Below are 14,529 nucleotides of genomic sequence, written 5' to 3' on the forward strand. Positions count from 1 at the left end.
GTGCCATGTGCCTCACTGCCCAGCCTGCCCAGCAGGGATGCACATGGCGCGGCATCACTATTAAAGGTGGGAGTGGGGTGCACAGGCAGGGAGCAGGAAGAGCCCAGCCCCAGCTGCAGCTGCCCTTGCACCATGCCCTGCCCCTTGGCTCCCTGGTGCCGTGCCTCTGGAGGAGTTGCCGGGCTATGACTGGCTCTTCTCGGGGATGACCCAGGGGCTTTGTCCCCTCTGGTGCAGCCTGACTACGAATGATGCTCTTCCTCTGTGGCTGTGTTTGTTTCTCCATGTCCTGTTTGACTGGGATGAGTGCTCACCATCTAGGGAAAACATTTCTTCATGCTTCTCTGAAGTGCAGATGCTCTGGGCCATAAAGGCCTGCTTCTCAGCAACAATGATGCTGTCAAATGTTTGGAGGAAATGATTTCCACAGTGACTTGGCATATTCTTACTGAGGATGGAGAAGGCTTTCAGGGAGACATAAACACCATCTTGCCTTACAAACCTGACTGCATCTTTGATGTTATATATCAAAGGGGATTTCAGCCCTGGCTCCCCTTTGATGCTGCTGGGCTCTCTGAGAGCTTTTGATGTGATTGGAACCATTCATTACGGTGAACAATGTTTCAGTGAGGAGGATAATGCTATTTTGTCCTTCTTTTGGCACTTGGCACCTAGTGGTCTCAAAGTCTTTACCAGTGCTGATTGAGACCTCAATGAGGTAGGTGAGATACAGAGAGAGCATGCCAACCACCACTAAATGGAGCTATCTCTGCAGTGGAATGAGGCAGCTGCTGAAGTGTGCCCAGCAAAACTATGCAAGGGGAAGAGAAAACAGGCACCTGCTTCAGCTGACATGGGAATGCTAGCAGTTGAGCAAAGACACCGTGTCATCTGGTTGAAGGACCAGGTCACCCTGGCTTTAGGGTAGAGAACCATAGGATCATGACCAAGATCAGGTCTGAGCATCCCCTAGCATCGACTTGGGACATTGCTTCATTGTCAACATTAGGGGGCAGCACCGTGTCCTATCTGTGGTAAAAACTATTTACTTTTTCACAGACAGCCTCTTTTCTACATTGGAGAACTCAAGTACAGGACTCTCCCCTACTTACCTTTGGCATTCCCCCCCCACCCCTTCCCTGCTCTACCTTTTGTTTTCCTAATTTCCACCTATTGACATTCTCACTGACATCCTGTCACACTTTAACTTCTTTCATTCCCTGGAGAGCTCAGAACAGCAGAGACTCCCTATGCTTGAAGAAGAGTGATGGTGCCCAAAAGCTTGCAAAGAGCTTTTCCCCAACTACTCAGTTGGTCTAATAAAATATAACACATTTACTCAAAGAACCTTGCTTGCCTATATCCTTAGACCAGGGGTTGGCAAAATGTGGCCCGTGGGCTGGATGCAGCCTGCCAGGCCATTGTATCTGGCCCACAGGGCCCCTAAAAAATTTAGAAAATGTATATTTATCTGCCCCTGGCTGCCTGTCATGCAGTCCCCAATGGCTTGCCAAAACTCGGTAAGCGGCCCTCCACCCAAAATAATTGCCCACCCCTTCCTTAGATCAACACGGCTATAACCAAAAACCTGAGGCATTCCTGGGAATTTCTGAAAATTCAGCTTGGTCTTCTCCGTGCACTGACCTGCGCACCAGGTGAGGCCCGAGCAACCGCGAGCTGCTCCCAGGGCAGATTCTCTGTGTGCCAGTCTGCACCCCGTATGGGGCCCAAGCAGCCTCATGCTCCTCCCAGGGCCAGCTCTCTGTGTGCCAGTCTGCACAGTGACTGCCCAGCCATTTGCCAGGTTCGCAGGCTCAAGCCACCTCGAGCAGCTCCTAGAGCCTGATCCCTGTGCACTGATTCACACACTGCTGAAGCTTAAGTGGGGTCCCGAGGACGGCCGTCTCCGGAGGTCCTCTCTCCTTGCTGTCCCTCATCATCTCTCTCTAGCGGGCCGAGCACACTCCCCTTTTATACGCTTCAGAGGCTCCACTCCCGAAGTTCTTTGGACCTGGCTGGCGCAGTTCCGACTCAGGTCCAGCTGCTCCTTGCCCCCGCCCTTCAGAAAAGGTCTTGGCTTTGCTTCCCTTTTGCTGCCTCCACATTGGTGGGTGGGCTCCAACAAACAAACAGCAGACCCTCAAGCCTGGGACTCAACCCAAACCCTGAAAATATAAGCCTGCTAGAAGTGGTATTGGTGGAAAAGTGGTACAAGTGGTACTGGTGGCAAAGACTACCCGAGGCAGATGTTCAACCTGAACCATAGCTTCCTGAGCTCAGCTTGGCCAGCTAGGCCCACTGACAGTGCCTCTGTATCAGTGGGTATGAGTCTGTGGTGTGGTACAGCATGAATAGGGTGACCATACATCCCATTTGTCCAGGACAGTCCCAGATTTCATAGGGTGTCCTGGCACCCCAGCCAGTTAGTGTAAATATAAGCAACAGTCCCGGATTCAGCTACTGCTGGCAGAGGCAGAGGCTGCTGCCACCCACAATGCCTGGCCCAGCTCCTGCTGGGCAGTGGCTCGAGGCAGGGGGTGGGCTAGGCTGGGCACTGTTCCTCCTGCATGGGGCAGGCATTGTCTGGGGCCAGGACTTGGACACCTGCATGTGGTGAACTGGGATGGCTGCCCACTGCTGGCAGGCTCATGCCTGCTGCTGCAGCTGTTGTTGAGACTTGGGCTGCACCTGGCAGCCCAGGGTGGCTACTGGCAGCAAGGGGGAGGGGCCGCTCCCAGATGAGTCCAGGCTCTGTGCACAGGGGATGGAGCCTGACCACGGGCCTCCATATTGTCCCAGCCCACCCCACCATCAGGGCTCCTGGGAGGGTTGGTGGGGGTGTGCATGTGCATTCAGTGGTGGTACCCCCTGTCCCAGATTTCCTTAACCATAATATGGTCACCCTAAGCATGAAGTGAGTGAAATGTGTGGGGCTTGGAAGCCCATGCCCACACCTCCAGTGGTACAAGAGGACCATCCACTTGCCCAAGCTGGCAAGGAGAACGTCCTGCTCTAAGACTCCACTGCAGGAGACCACACACAAGGAGTGGGGAAGTTCTGAGTTTGAATTCATCAAACTCAGTGGGGAGCAGCAGCACCTGGAAACAGAGAGCTTTGTCCAGCCCATGAGGCCATCCTGGTGCCCTGTAGTTACAGAGCCTCTAGAAGGGGAAGCTGTGGTTTTTACCAAGCGTCTGCAAACAAGGTTGTATTGCCATATCTTGTCACAAGAGCAGAATTCACACGCGGGGGTGCGAGTGGGAGGGGGAAGTGGGAAAGGGGTGGAGATCTCAGTTACGTCAGGCAAGTCCTACAAGCTTCCTTCCTGTGACTGTGCTGTGTATATGGTATATAAGCAGCTGAGCTATAATTATCCAGGGACTGAGACCAGTGCAGTTGGCTGGCTGAGCCATACGGTGCAAACAGGACCTGCTTTCTATGCTGAAGCCAAAACTTACCCTGCTCACTACAGAAGTGGAAGCAGAGTGTCTGTTTGATCACAGCCAAGTCTGTGGTTTCTAGCAGAAAAGATACCACCCAGCCATCTTTTCTGCTAGGCTGAATGAAGACATAAAGAAAAATATACAATGGAAGCTGCATATAACGCAACTTCCCAATGGGGGAATTGCTGAAGCCACAGAATGCTCTTTCATGAAATGTGGTGGTCCCCGGTGGTTACCACCAGTCTGCACTAGAGCTGGTCAAAACTGTTGTGTCATTGCTCCTTTGGCAAAATATGACTGTAACTTTTGACCAGGAACTTTTCTGTTTACACTCAATTATTCTGGACAATTTTTTTGATATTTTACGTCCTGCATTCATGGGAAAACTACTTTCTCTCTCACACTTATTCTTACCCTTGCTCTTCCCCTTAAAAGAGAGTGTATAAAAAAAGAGAGGGCAAGTTTAAAAAACTAGTGAGACAAGGTCTATTTTTCCCCATATTTTTTCATTTCCCTAATGAAATGAAATATATTTTTAAAAATAAAATTATATAAAAAAAATTTTGTGGAAAAAAAATCAGGGGGAATTTTTAATGAAATTAATAAAATGTCCATTTATTGCACAATTTTTGGCCAACCATACTTATATTTTCTCAACTTACTCTGGGCAGAAACTGATGCATGACGTGACTAAGCATACAGTGGGTGTGTCTACATGTGTATTTAATGCACCTGAATTTTCTTTGTATAAAATTCAGGCTCATTAAAGTGCTTCTAGGTGCATGTCTAAATGTGTATCCTTATCAGGGACAAACTGCGTCTGACAGGAGCAGCTCAGTCAGGGCTCCTGGCAGCCCAGCTCCTGCCCTGCTCTGCCCTCCTGCAGCAGCCAGGGGGAGCTCCAGGCTCCCCAGAGTGCCAGCTCCAGGGCTGACACAGGGTATGGGAGCCAGTTCCAATCCCTGTGTGGCAGGGGAACAGGATTGGAATGGCTCACCTAGCCACGTGGGGATCAGGACCCTCATGATACCAATGTGGCTGGTAGGCAGCATCCCTGTCCAGTGGGGACAGCTCTCTTGGCCACATGGGGATCAGCAGCGTCCCAATCCTCACGTGGCTGGAAGGCAGAAACTTGCTGAGCCGGGACAGTTCTCCTCACCCCCTCTGGCCCCCTGCTGCCTAGGCTGACTGGGAGCAATTTGCTTTTGATCTCATCTATATGTGCACTACTGTGCAGTAGCTAATGCACTGTTAATCTAGTACCTGCATTTGTTGGTACTAGCAAATGGCACATTAGCCTAATTTACTGTACAGTAAGTCCTGCACACTTGTAGACACTCACTTTTAATTAATTAGATTAATCTAATGTGCAGTAAAGCGTCTGATGTAGATACACCCACAGAGCGGTCACGACAGACCAGGGAACTGAAATCAGAGCTCTGAACATCCAAATTACTGTCTAACGACTAGGATCTCTCCCTTAGGAAGGGCCATGTTTTCCAGTTCATTAGTGCTAGTGCAAGTGGTCATCAAAGAGCACATTCTTAGCTCCAAATATTTCTCAAAAGCAAGTTTCAAACTTCACATTCAGTTGTAAAATTCTCAACTCAGGCCATTTTGCTGAGTTACCTAGATCCTGGGGTGCTGTGTTTGATTGTGGATTGACATAACTAATGAATAGTGTGATCTATAAGTATTGCAGTTGCATACCATCTCAGTTTTGTGCTTGGCCAGCCAGGTTAGTGATATGTGATACCATGAATTACACAGTAGATGTTCAACTAAAGTTGTCACAAGAGGCATTTTGTGTGACTGGTAGACCCAGGATTCTTCCCTGAGGAAATCATCTCATGGAACAAACCCAGGAGCTCTTCAGTCTCTTCTCAGTCTTTGAAAAGCCTGAGAAAGAGGAAAACAAAAGGCCAACTTTGAAGGAAAATGTTCTAGCTTCAAATTTCACAACTCCAATGGAGTCTGGGGGTGTGTGTAGATGAAATGGGGGCCGTAAATTGAAGCGGTGAGTTTATAAAAGCACTGCTTCAATTTAGGGTGAAGTAAACCCCTGTGTCTTATACACCCATGTTTTACCTGCCTCTCTGGTGGTGGGGAGGGTGAGCTGCTGGTGGGCAGAGCAGTCCCTGGACGGGCGGGGAGAGGGGGCTGGTGCTTCTCTCTGCAGCAACAGCAGCTCCCCCCCCAGTGGCACCCGACTGCAGGCACCCGGTTCGGGTGGTCCTGGGGGACACCACAGCCACGGAAGGAAGGACTGGGTCTCTGCGCAGCTCATGCAGGCATGCAGGCTCTAGCGGGGGGGGAAAGATCAGGCTCACCACTTTTTTTTTTGTTTTTTTAGTGGAGCCTGCTTTTCCAGGCTGCTGCCAGGCTGCCTGCCTGCACAGCCCCTGAGCTGTATGGAGCCCAGTTCTTGGCTGTAGGGCAGCAAACTACAACTCCTCAAAGGTGTTTTAGTTTGCTGCACCCCAAAGTCATTTAAGGCGCATTACGTCGTCGAATGTGCTACAGCAGCTGGAATTAATGTGCAATATGCAATAAAGCATTTAACCCACTTTAAATTGTTGCGTACACATGCCCCTCGTTTTGTCTACATATGCCCTAGGATACCAGGAGATAGCACAATATATCATTTGCAGGGGTGGATTCAGGACTTCACAAAGGGGGGTGCAGGAGCAGCAAGCTGCACTGCAGGGGTGGCTGCACCCCTAGTTCCCACCTTCCTTCCCCACTGATGAAAGAAGACTGCTCTTGGAAGCTCTTGGGAGCCTCCCGGGTCCCTTAAGCAGATGAAAGTCCCATCCCTTTTCCTTCCCTTTCCCTCCCTGCTCCCCCACTGCTTCTGTTGTTTCCCCACTGTTCCAGGGGCTGGGAGAGCACCAGAGATGTTCCTGCCCATCCCAGCCAGGCTGTACCAGGACTAGGCTCATCTGGGTAGGGGACAGTGGCAATAGTAGGGCAGGAAAATAGTTCCCCCCCCATCCCTGCCCATTCCCTTGGGAGCATGTGTAGGGAACAGGACCCCCCTGCCTATACACGCTGCTTCTTTCTCTATCCTCAGCTGAGCCCAGCCTAAATGCAGCCTGGATAGGGCAGACAGGAACAACTCTGGTGCTATTCCCATCCTCAGGGAAAGCAACAGTGGCAGGTGGGGGAAGTAGAGAGGAAAGGAGGGCAGCAGGACTTTTGCTTCCTTTTAAGGGCTTACAGAATTCCCCCAAGGCTCCCGTGGTGTAGTTCCATCCCAAAGGTGGGTGCAGCCATGCCACTCCCCCTTTCCCTCCCCGTCCCCCTCTGATCCATCCCTGAGCATTTGTGAGGAATGTTTAGCTTTAAAGTGCCCACCCTGTCCCCCTCCTTCCCTGGAGAGCTACTAGATCTTGGGAGAAGACTCTGCAAATGACTCAACAAGAAAGTATGTTTCCTGTGTGGCATTGCTCTGTGGGGCTATCACCACTGGAACCCAACTGGAAGTTGTTGGAAAGGAAGCACCTCTATGTGCAGTCATGGCATCCAAGATGGTGGCAATTACTGGTGTGAAGTAGAGATGGAGCTAGACCAAAGCTCCAGTCTAAACTGCCCTCAATCCTGCAGTGATTTGGCCCAGTGTGGAAGGTAGCTGGCATACTCAGCTTGCTTGACTCCACCCTCCAGCAACCAGCTCAGCTCCAGTGAATACACTGGCACTGTGATGACTCAGGACCATGATTCCAGATTCTATTCCACCTTGTTCAAGATTAATGGCTGATTTACCCTCCCCCTCTCCAGGGGGTCAGTTCAGGACAGGGCAGTCCAAGAGCTCTGGTTTCAAAACTGGAATTTGTGCAGCTAATAGAAAACCACATAGTGGGAATGAGGAACTAAGATCATGCAAGAAGGCACCATGTCATTGCAAAAGAGCCAGCCAGGAGGTGGCTGCAGAATGTGGACAGTGCTTAGATTTCTTGCACGTAAAATTTTCCGTCTCAGCTTCACAGCTTCTCTCTTATACCCAGGATTACTTAAATCAGCAAACCCATTCCTAATCAACAAAGCTGTTAAGTGCATGATTTAACTTTAAGCACATGCCAAAGTCCCACTGGTATGCTGACATGTTGAACTAGAGCCTTAATCTGTTGTATGGTGCTTGTCACACAGGAAAGTGCAGGACCCTCTTGGCATTGTCATGAAGGTCTTCTTAACGGGATGTTCCCTACTGAACAGGAGCTCTCCATGGGGATGAATAGGGCCTGGAACAATAGCTCCAGGAGATCAGAGGTTCATAGGAAAACTATGAATTCATCTCCATGGATGTGATTCATTTGCATAGATGTTTTCATCCCTCTTCCCCTGGGGTCAGTACTTGTGGGCTTTTGTGCCCTGAACATGTTGGTTCTCATCTCTTCATCTCAGTTAGAGAGCTGTGTGTCTGTCATGCCTTTTCCCAGCACTGGCCCAGTCCTCAGGCCTAGTGCTCCCTGGCAGGAGCTCATGAAATTCATCAGAGAACAATTTTATCTTGATTGGAATTAATGTGCTGGCCTCTTTTGCCATTGCTGTATGTTAGTTTGCCCTTTTCAGAGTATCTTGGCTCCACAACACCCTAGAAAGCTCAAAATAGCACTGCTTGCCAAGCAGCTCAGGCTAGAACCTGGGTGATGGGTAGGTAGCCATGAAGGTGTGTTTCTGGAGTGCTGGACTTCCTCAAAATGGCCAATCCACGCACACTCCTGACATGACCTCTACCGTGATCCCAGATACCAAAGCAAATCTGGAATTAAATTGCCTCTAGTGATGAGTTTAATTTACTCTCCTGAGCTTCAAGGAACAACATTTGATCCCATAAGCCATTGGGTGGGTTAGTGATTGCATTTTGGGACAAATCCTAGTTTAAGTGTTACAATAATGAACACAGATTTGGGAATTAGGATTTGTCTACCTGCCTGTCTGTTCCCATACGCTTCTATCTACCCATCTAGTCTGCACTACAGGAAAGTGAATTAGAATGTCTGGTATGAAGAGTTCATGATCTTGATGACTGTTCTCCCATGGTGGATGGTTGTGCCGCTGTTGGGGGAGAGAAGGCAAGCATGACCTATCTTTGAATGACTTGAGGGAAAGGCAATGTTCAAAGCATTGCTTTACCAGAAAATATCTGCCTTTCCTGTGCAGAAAAGTAAAATCCTTCAGCTTAGCTGTTCCCCAGCCCATTCCAGTTATTTACTTAGAGTTATTGTAATTCCAAAGGCTTCTCCTGAACAAGGTGTTTTGCTGATGAAAGGCACAGGCAGAATTGCTAGCAGAGCAACTTCTTTTTATTATTACATCAGGTCAACAGCCTCAGCTAAGGAATCTGCAAGGTGAAAGGGAGAGCTGCAACTCAGGTCTTTTTCAAGGTCTCTTGCTTGGTACTACAAAATTGCTTTTGGACTTATCATTCCAGTCCTTGCTATGTCCAAAGGAAGAACAGACCTTGAGAAGTCAGGACAGCAGACTACAGAATGCTACATAGGCCATTGCTGGGACAAGTGATAAGGAATCATTGTCTTCCTTCTCTCTTCCATGCCATGCTGCTCTCACCCCAGACCCTTGTTGTATTCATGTATGTAACAAAGCTGCAACCTGTCCTGGCTTCTTCTTTGTGAAGCAACATCAGCTTTCTGGCTTATGCTTGCTAGAGAAGGCTTAATCAATTAACAGATTTCCCTCATCAAGCACTGGCTGGACTTACTGTGCACGTGTCTTGCACACTGCTTCAGCTGTAAGTCATTCTGGGAGACTTTTGTTTCAGAGATGGCAGCTCTGCTAGGGGCTAGAAGAGCCTGCAGGGAGGAAGGGGTGAATGGATGAGAGGCAAACAGCTTATGCAGAAGTTAGTGTCACTTATTTGTCTGATTGATGGGGTTTGTCTTGTGCTATCAATATTCTAACATATAAACCACAGAGACACACCTTTATGGTCTCAGACACCTGTATACACATGAATATTCATACACATAGAGTGTGTCTACACATGCATTTAAGCACAACTAAATTTAATGCATATTAAGATAATGCACTGTGATTTTGGGCAAGTGTCTACATGTGCAGGGACTTGGCATTAAAGTTAGTGTCAAGTCCCTGCAGCCTTGATATGTGCCTCTAGTGGCTGAGCAGATCCAGCACTAAAGTTAGTGCTGGATTGTGTTTACACATGCATTGATGCACTTTAACTAATCGCACCTAAATTTGATACCTGAATTTGCAGGTATTAAATTTAGGAATGATTAGCCTAATTTCACAATGTTTAATGTGCATTAAGGGTGCACACGTGAAGACACGTGTCTGTAATGTGCATTAAATTAGGGTAATGCACGCTAACACATCTTGTGTAGACACGCCCATAGACATACCCATGCTCATACTCTTAGTAACTTTTTTGCAAGTAAGGCCTTGACTTTATGGAGGAAATTAACTGGTATAAGTATTCCACTATAGCTTCTGGAGTATAATTTAGCTATTCTGGAGTACCCCTTTATACCAGATTAATCATTCCACTTTGTGAGCAGATTGCTTATTTTACAGTAAAATCCCTTGTCTTTTGGAAATGGGTGTCCATGTGAAGAGCTATTCTGGAATAGCTGTGGCTGGCATGTCCCTCATGTAGGCATCCTGTAGTGATCTTTGAAGTTATAAAAAAGCCTTGAAAGCAAAGCATATGAAGCATGTGTTTGCTGAGTATTGTGAGAGTGTATAGCTGCAGCATGGGGACAAGTGGAGATTCCTCGGATGCCTACTACCTGCAACTACAGCCAGACCTCCCATGAGGCTCTTCAGGCCTTGGAACACAATACAGTGACCTCTGTGTTACATAAATCTCTTTGCGGTGTACCAGGATGCATTAGGTGACGCATTTGCTGCAGAACACTGCTGATGAGACTCATATTGTCAACACTACAGCAGGAATAGAGACTTGCTACAGCAGAAAATTGGGGAAGCCCCAGAGGAGCTGGATACATGAATGAACAGGTGGCTTGAGCTGCATTTCAGGATGAGGAGGGATTTTGTCCTTCCCTTACCTCCAAAACTGTATTTTCATTAGATTAAAAGCTTAGTGGAAGTTCACTGCTGCTGTGCCTGCTCTGGTCATGCAGAGCAGCTGCAAATCAAGTGTAACGAGCACTGGATGCGCTGGGCTTATGGCTCCTTTGTTTGACCAGAGTGATGTGGAACCACTAGAGTCATCATGGGCACCTATACACATGATGGGCCTTTGTTCTGATGTGTGTTAATTAGCATGCATTGGAGCAGACTCGATTAATGAGGTCTGCTGCAAATGTGCTGGCATGTGCTAATTGTCACGCTCCAGCTGCCTCCATGTTACATGTATTCAGCATCCCTTGTTTCAACATTGCAGCAGGGGTGCTTTAACTAAAGCTCATCGAACGAGCTTTAGTTAAAGTGCCTCCACCACCAATTTGAAGCGTGGGATGCTGAATACACGTGACACTGTGCACACTTTAATTAGAGTGCCTCTCAGAGCTGCTTTAATTAAAACGCCCCCCCCTCCCCCTCCACCCGATAGCACATGTATAGACGCTCCACGTGGCTGGTTTAGACTCTTTTTCAGGGCACAGCAGGAACCCCACTCTGTGCTGTATCCATTCCTTTTCCTGTCCTTCCCCTATCCTGTGTTATCAGTGGGGGCAGAGACTGCCTGTTAGTGTCTGTCTACACAGTATCTAGCACAATGAGCAGAGAGAGGTAGTTTAGCCATGTTAGTCTGAAGTCAGCCAGAAACCAGTTGACATCATCTGATGATGTGAACTTGGTTTTACAAAGCTTGGTCTTTCTATATATATATCTTAAGTAGTTAGCCTATAAAGGTGCATCTCTACCCTGCTTTCTAGCTTAATGAGGCCATAATCTTGGTGGTGGGGGGAAGGAGATGCAGGGTGCTACCATGATCACTCTCAACACCTTTCCTGTGTGGTCAGTTATGTGAAGTCTCTCCAGGAGAAAAGCTTGCAGGGAGTGCCCATGGGAAGCTTTGATTCTGAAATGATCAATTCTGTTCTGGGCTGACTCGGTGGTTGCCATTAAAGCAGATGGTATCAGCTTCAGGCTGATTCCTCTGCTGGTTGTCCCAGAGTCCTGGGGAGGAGAGTGGCAGGTCTGTCCCCAGGAGATTACTTCTGTGATGAAGGACTTCAGGGAAATCGAAGAGTGGATGCAGAAGGAACAGAAAGTGAGGTCTAAGGGAAGGATGGTGATGAGTAAGTATCTTGGGGGCTTTTTCATGGGCTACTTGCTCAGAATGGGACTTCATGGGTAGAGTTGACCCTAGGGGTGTGCAGGGCCTGGGTCATATGAGCCTGGGCAGGGCCTGTGCAGGGGACTGGCAAGCAGCAGGAGCACAAAGCTGGGGGGGTGGCAAGCAGCTGGAGCATGGTGAGCAGCCAGAGCATGTACTTAGATGTGATGCTGAAGGATCCCTAGGCAGCACTTGGTGTGAGAGAAAAGCAGGGTCACTAGAGCCAGGGAAAGGGCAGTACAGTTCTTTGGATCTGTTTGTTGCATGTCAAAGTCAACACACAACTGACCAAGGCTTGGCTTTAGGTTGGTTTTCATTTGTCTGAAGAGGCACATCTATACCAGGCCTATACAATTTTGTGTGAGGGTGAGGTCCTGTTAAGAGGAGCCTTTCTCTCCAGCCTGAGGCTCCAGGAGAGCTCAGACTTCAAGAGCATGCAAGGGCAGCACCTACCAATGGGTTTGCATACCCCCCTCCCATGGATTCCATTTCTTAACACACCTTGGGCCCTGCTTAGCAGAGCTGGGCTGTCACTGAGCACAAAGGCTGCCTGAGAGCAGGAGGATGTCATCAGCAAGACACGTCCTGCGCTGTGGAGTGAAATCAAAGCTCCTCGCCTTTGTTTTACATACTTGTTATTTTCTTCCAGTACAAACAAATCTGGGACTGCGGTCATGTTGTTTTCCTCCTTGGGCAGAAGCACCGTGCCAACACAGGGTGCCAACACTGTTCCAGCACAAAGAGGCTCTCCTCCCCCTCTTCTAATTGTTTCCTTATGGCTCTGATTTCACTACATCCCACAGAAGGGTTGGCTTCCCTGGTTACATAAGAGAATTCCACCAGGTTATAAACAACAAGCTCAGACTTAGCTAGAGAGCACTTTCACCCTGCAGTGCCTCAGGATCCTGACCCAGCTCCCCAGACCAATGCTTTCCAGGGCTTGCATTGCATCCATCACCTTGGTAGCTGGGCTCAGGCTACAGACATGATAAATTCATGGCACTGACCATGGCTTAGGGTAGCCATCAGTCACCTGATGTCTTGGGCTTCCAGAGCTGTTGAGAGGGCTGCTTTGGCTATAGAAGACTCTCCAACAGGAGTACAAAGAAGAGGCCTCAATGTCCCTTTTTGGCACCTGCTTGAGGTCAACACCATTTCTGCAACCCCTCGAGCAGGGAGGAGAGGTGGGAAGCCATTCTAGACCTTGATCATGAATCCTTGTATATTCTGGGGGAAGGACATGCATGGCTTAGCAGTGCTTTCTGAGCAGGACACTCCTCTAGAGAACACCAGAGTGAGAGCAAGAGAGAGTGAACCCCTGGCCACTTTCAGTCACTAAGTAATTGTTTGTTATGTCTTGCAACAATAGTGCAGAATTGTCAACATTTTTGCCATGTTGGCAGCACTTAGGTTGTCATATATTGTGGGGAGGAAAAAAGTCTATCATGGAACTTATGTTTCCTCAGACTTAGAGAAGAAAGCCATGGGACAACCCCAGAAGAATGGTTTTGTAATAGGTGGTTTGGGGCTTGATTTCAGAATTCATATTTCTCCTTTCTGGTAGAAATGGAAAGAAGAGTCTGGCATTGATATCCTCCCTATAACCCACATTTCTTTTTCCCTGAAACCCTTCATCTGAGCTGTGATCTCCTGGTGATGTCCCTGCCACAGTCCTCCCCAGGGCTTTGTAACAACCAGCAGAGAAATCCCTCCTTCCAGTCACTACTCTGGCAGTGGCCAGCAGAGCCTTAGAGCAGAGTGCATTCGGTGTGGATTCTCAAGCTATGAGCAGCACCTCACCCTATAATTTCAATCCCATAGGTTAAAGAGATTCCAGATCTAACTAGGATATAGCAACAGCCTTTTTTCTGAACAAGGGGGACCAGTGATGCTGCTCCCAAGATGGCCAGAAGGTTCCTGTTAACCGGAGGAGGATCTGTGTGGCTTGGATGCTCCCTGTGTACCCACCTGAGGGAACTGGCTGAACAGGACTGCTTGCTCTGTGGCTGGCTGAGCCAGACAGAACATTTCTACTAACAGCTGCTCACTTGGCCTCTCATAGTTTCATAGTTAATAGTTTGTAGGGTCAGAAGGGACCTCAGCAGATCTTCAAGTCCAACCCCCTGCCATGGCAGGAAAGAGTACTGGGGTCAAACGACCCTGGCAAGGTGTTCATCCAGCCTCCTTTTGAAGACCCCCAGGGTAGGAGCCAGCACCATTTCTCTTGGAAGTTGGTTCCAGATCCTAGCCACCCTGACAGTGAAGTAGCGCCTCCTGATATCTAGCCTGAATCTACCCTCTGCCAGCTTGTGACTGTTATTTCTTGTCACTCCTGGTAGTGCTCCCCCAATGCCTGCTGGTCCCCCCTGACCAGTTTATAAATGGCCACTAGATCCCCCCTCAGCCTTCTCTTGTGGAGGCTGAACAGGTTCAGGTCCCTTAGCCTCTCCTCGCAGGGCCTGCCCTGCTGCCCCCTGATCATGTGGGTGGCCCTCCTCTGGACCCTCTCAATGCTGTCCACGTCCCTCCTGAAGTGCGGCGCCCAGAACTGGACGCAGTACTCCAACTGTGGCCTGACCAGTGCTGCATAGAGGGGGAGGATCACCTCCTTGGACCTGCTTGAGATGCATCTGTGGATGCATGACAAGGTACAGTTGGCCTTCCTGACTGCATCCCCACACTGTCAGCCCATGTTCATTTTGGCATCAATAATGACTCCAAGATCCTTTTCTGCCTCTGCACAGATGAGAAGGGAGTTCCCCAGTCTGTAGGTATGCTGCTGGTTCCTCCTCCCCGGGTACA

Source organism: Alligator mississippiensis, chromosome 8 (assembly GCF_030867095.1).
Source record: "Alligator mississippiensis isolate rAllMis1 chromosome 8, rAllMis1, whole genome shotgun sequence".
Classification (NCBI taxonomy): Eukaryota; Metazoa; Chordata; order Crocodylia; family Alligatoridae; genus Alligator; species Alligator mississippiensis.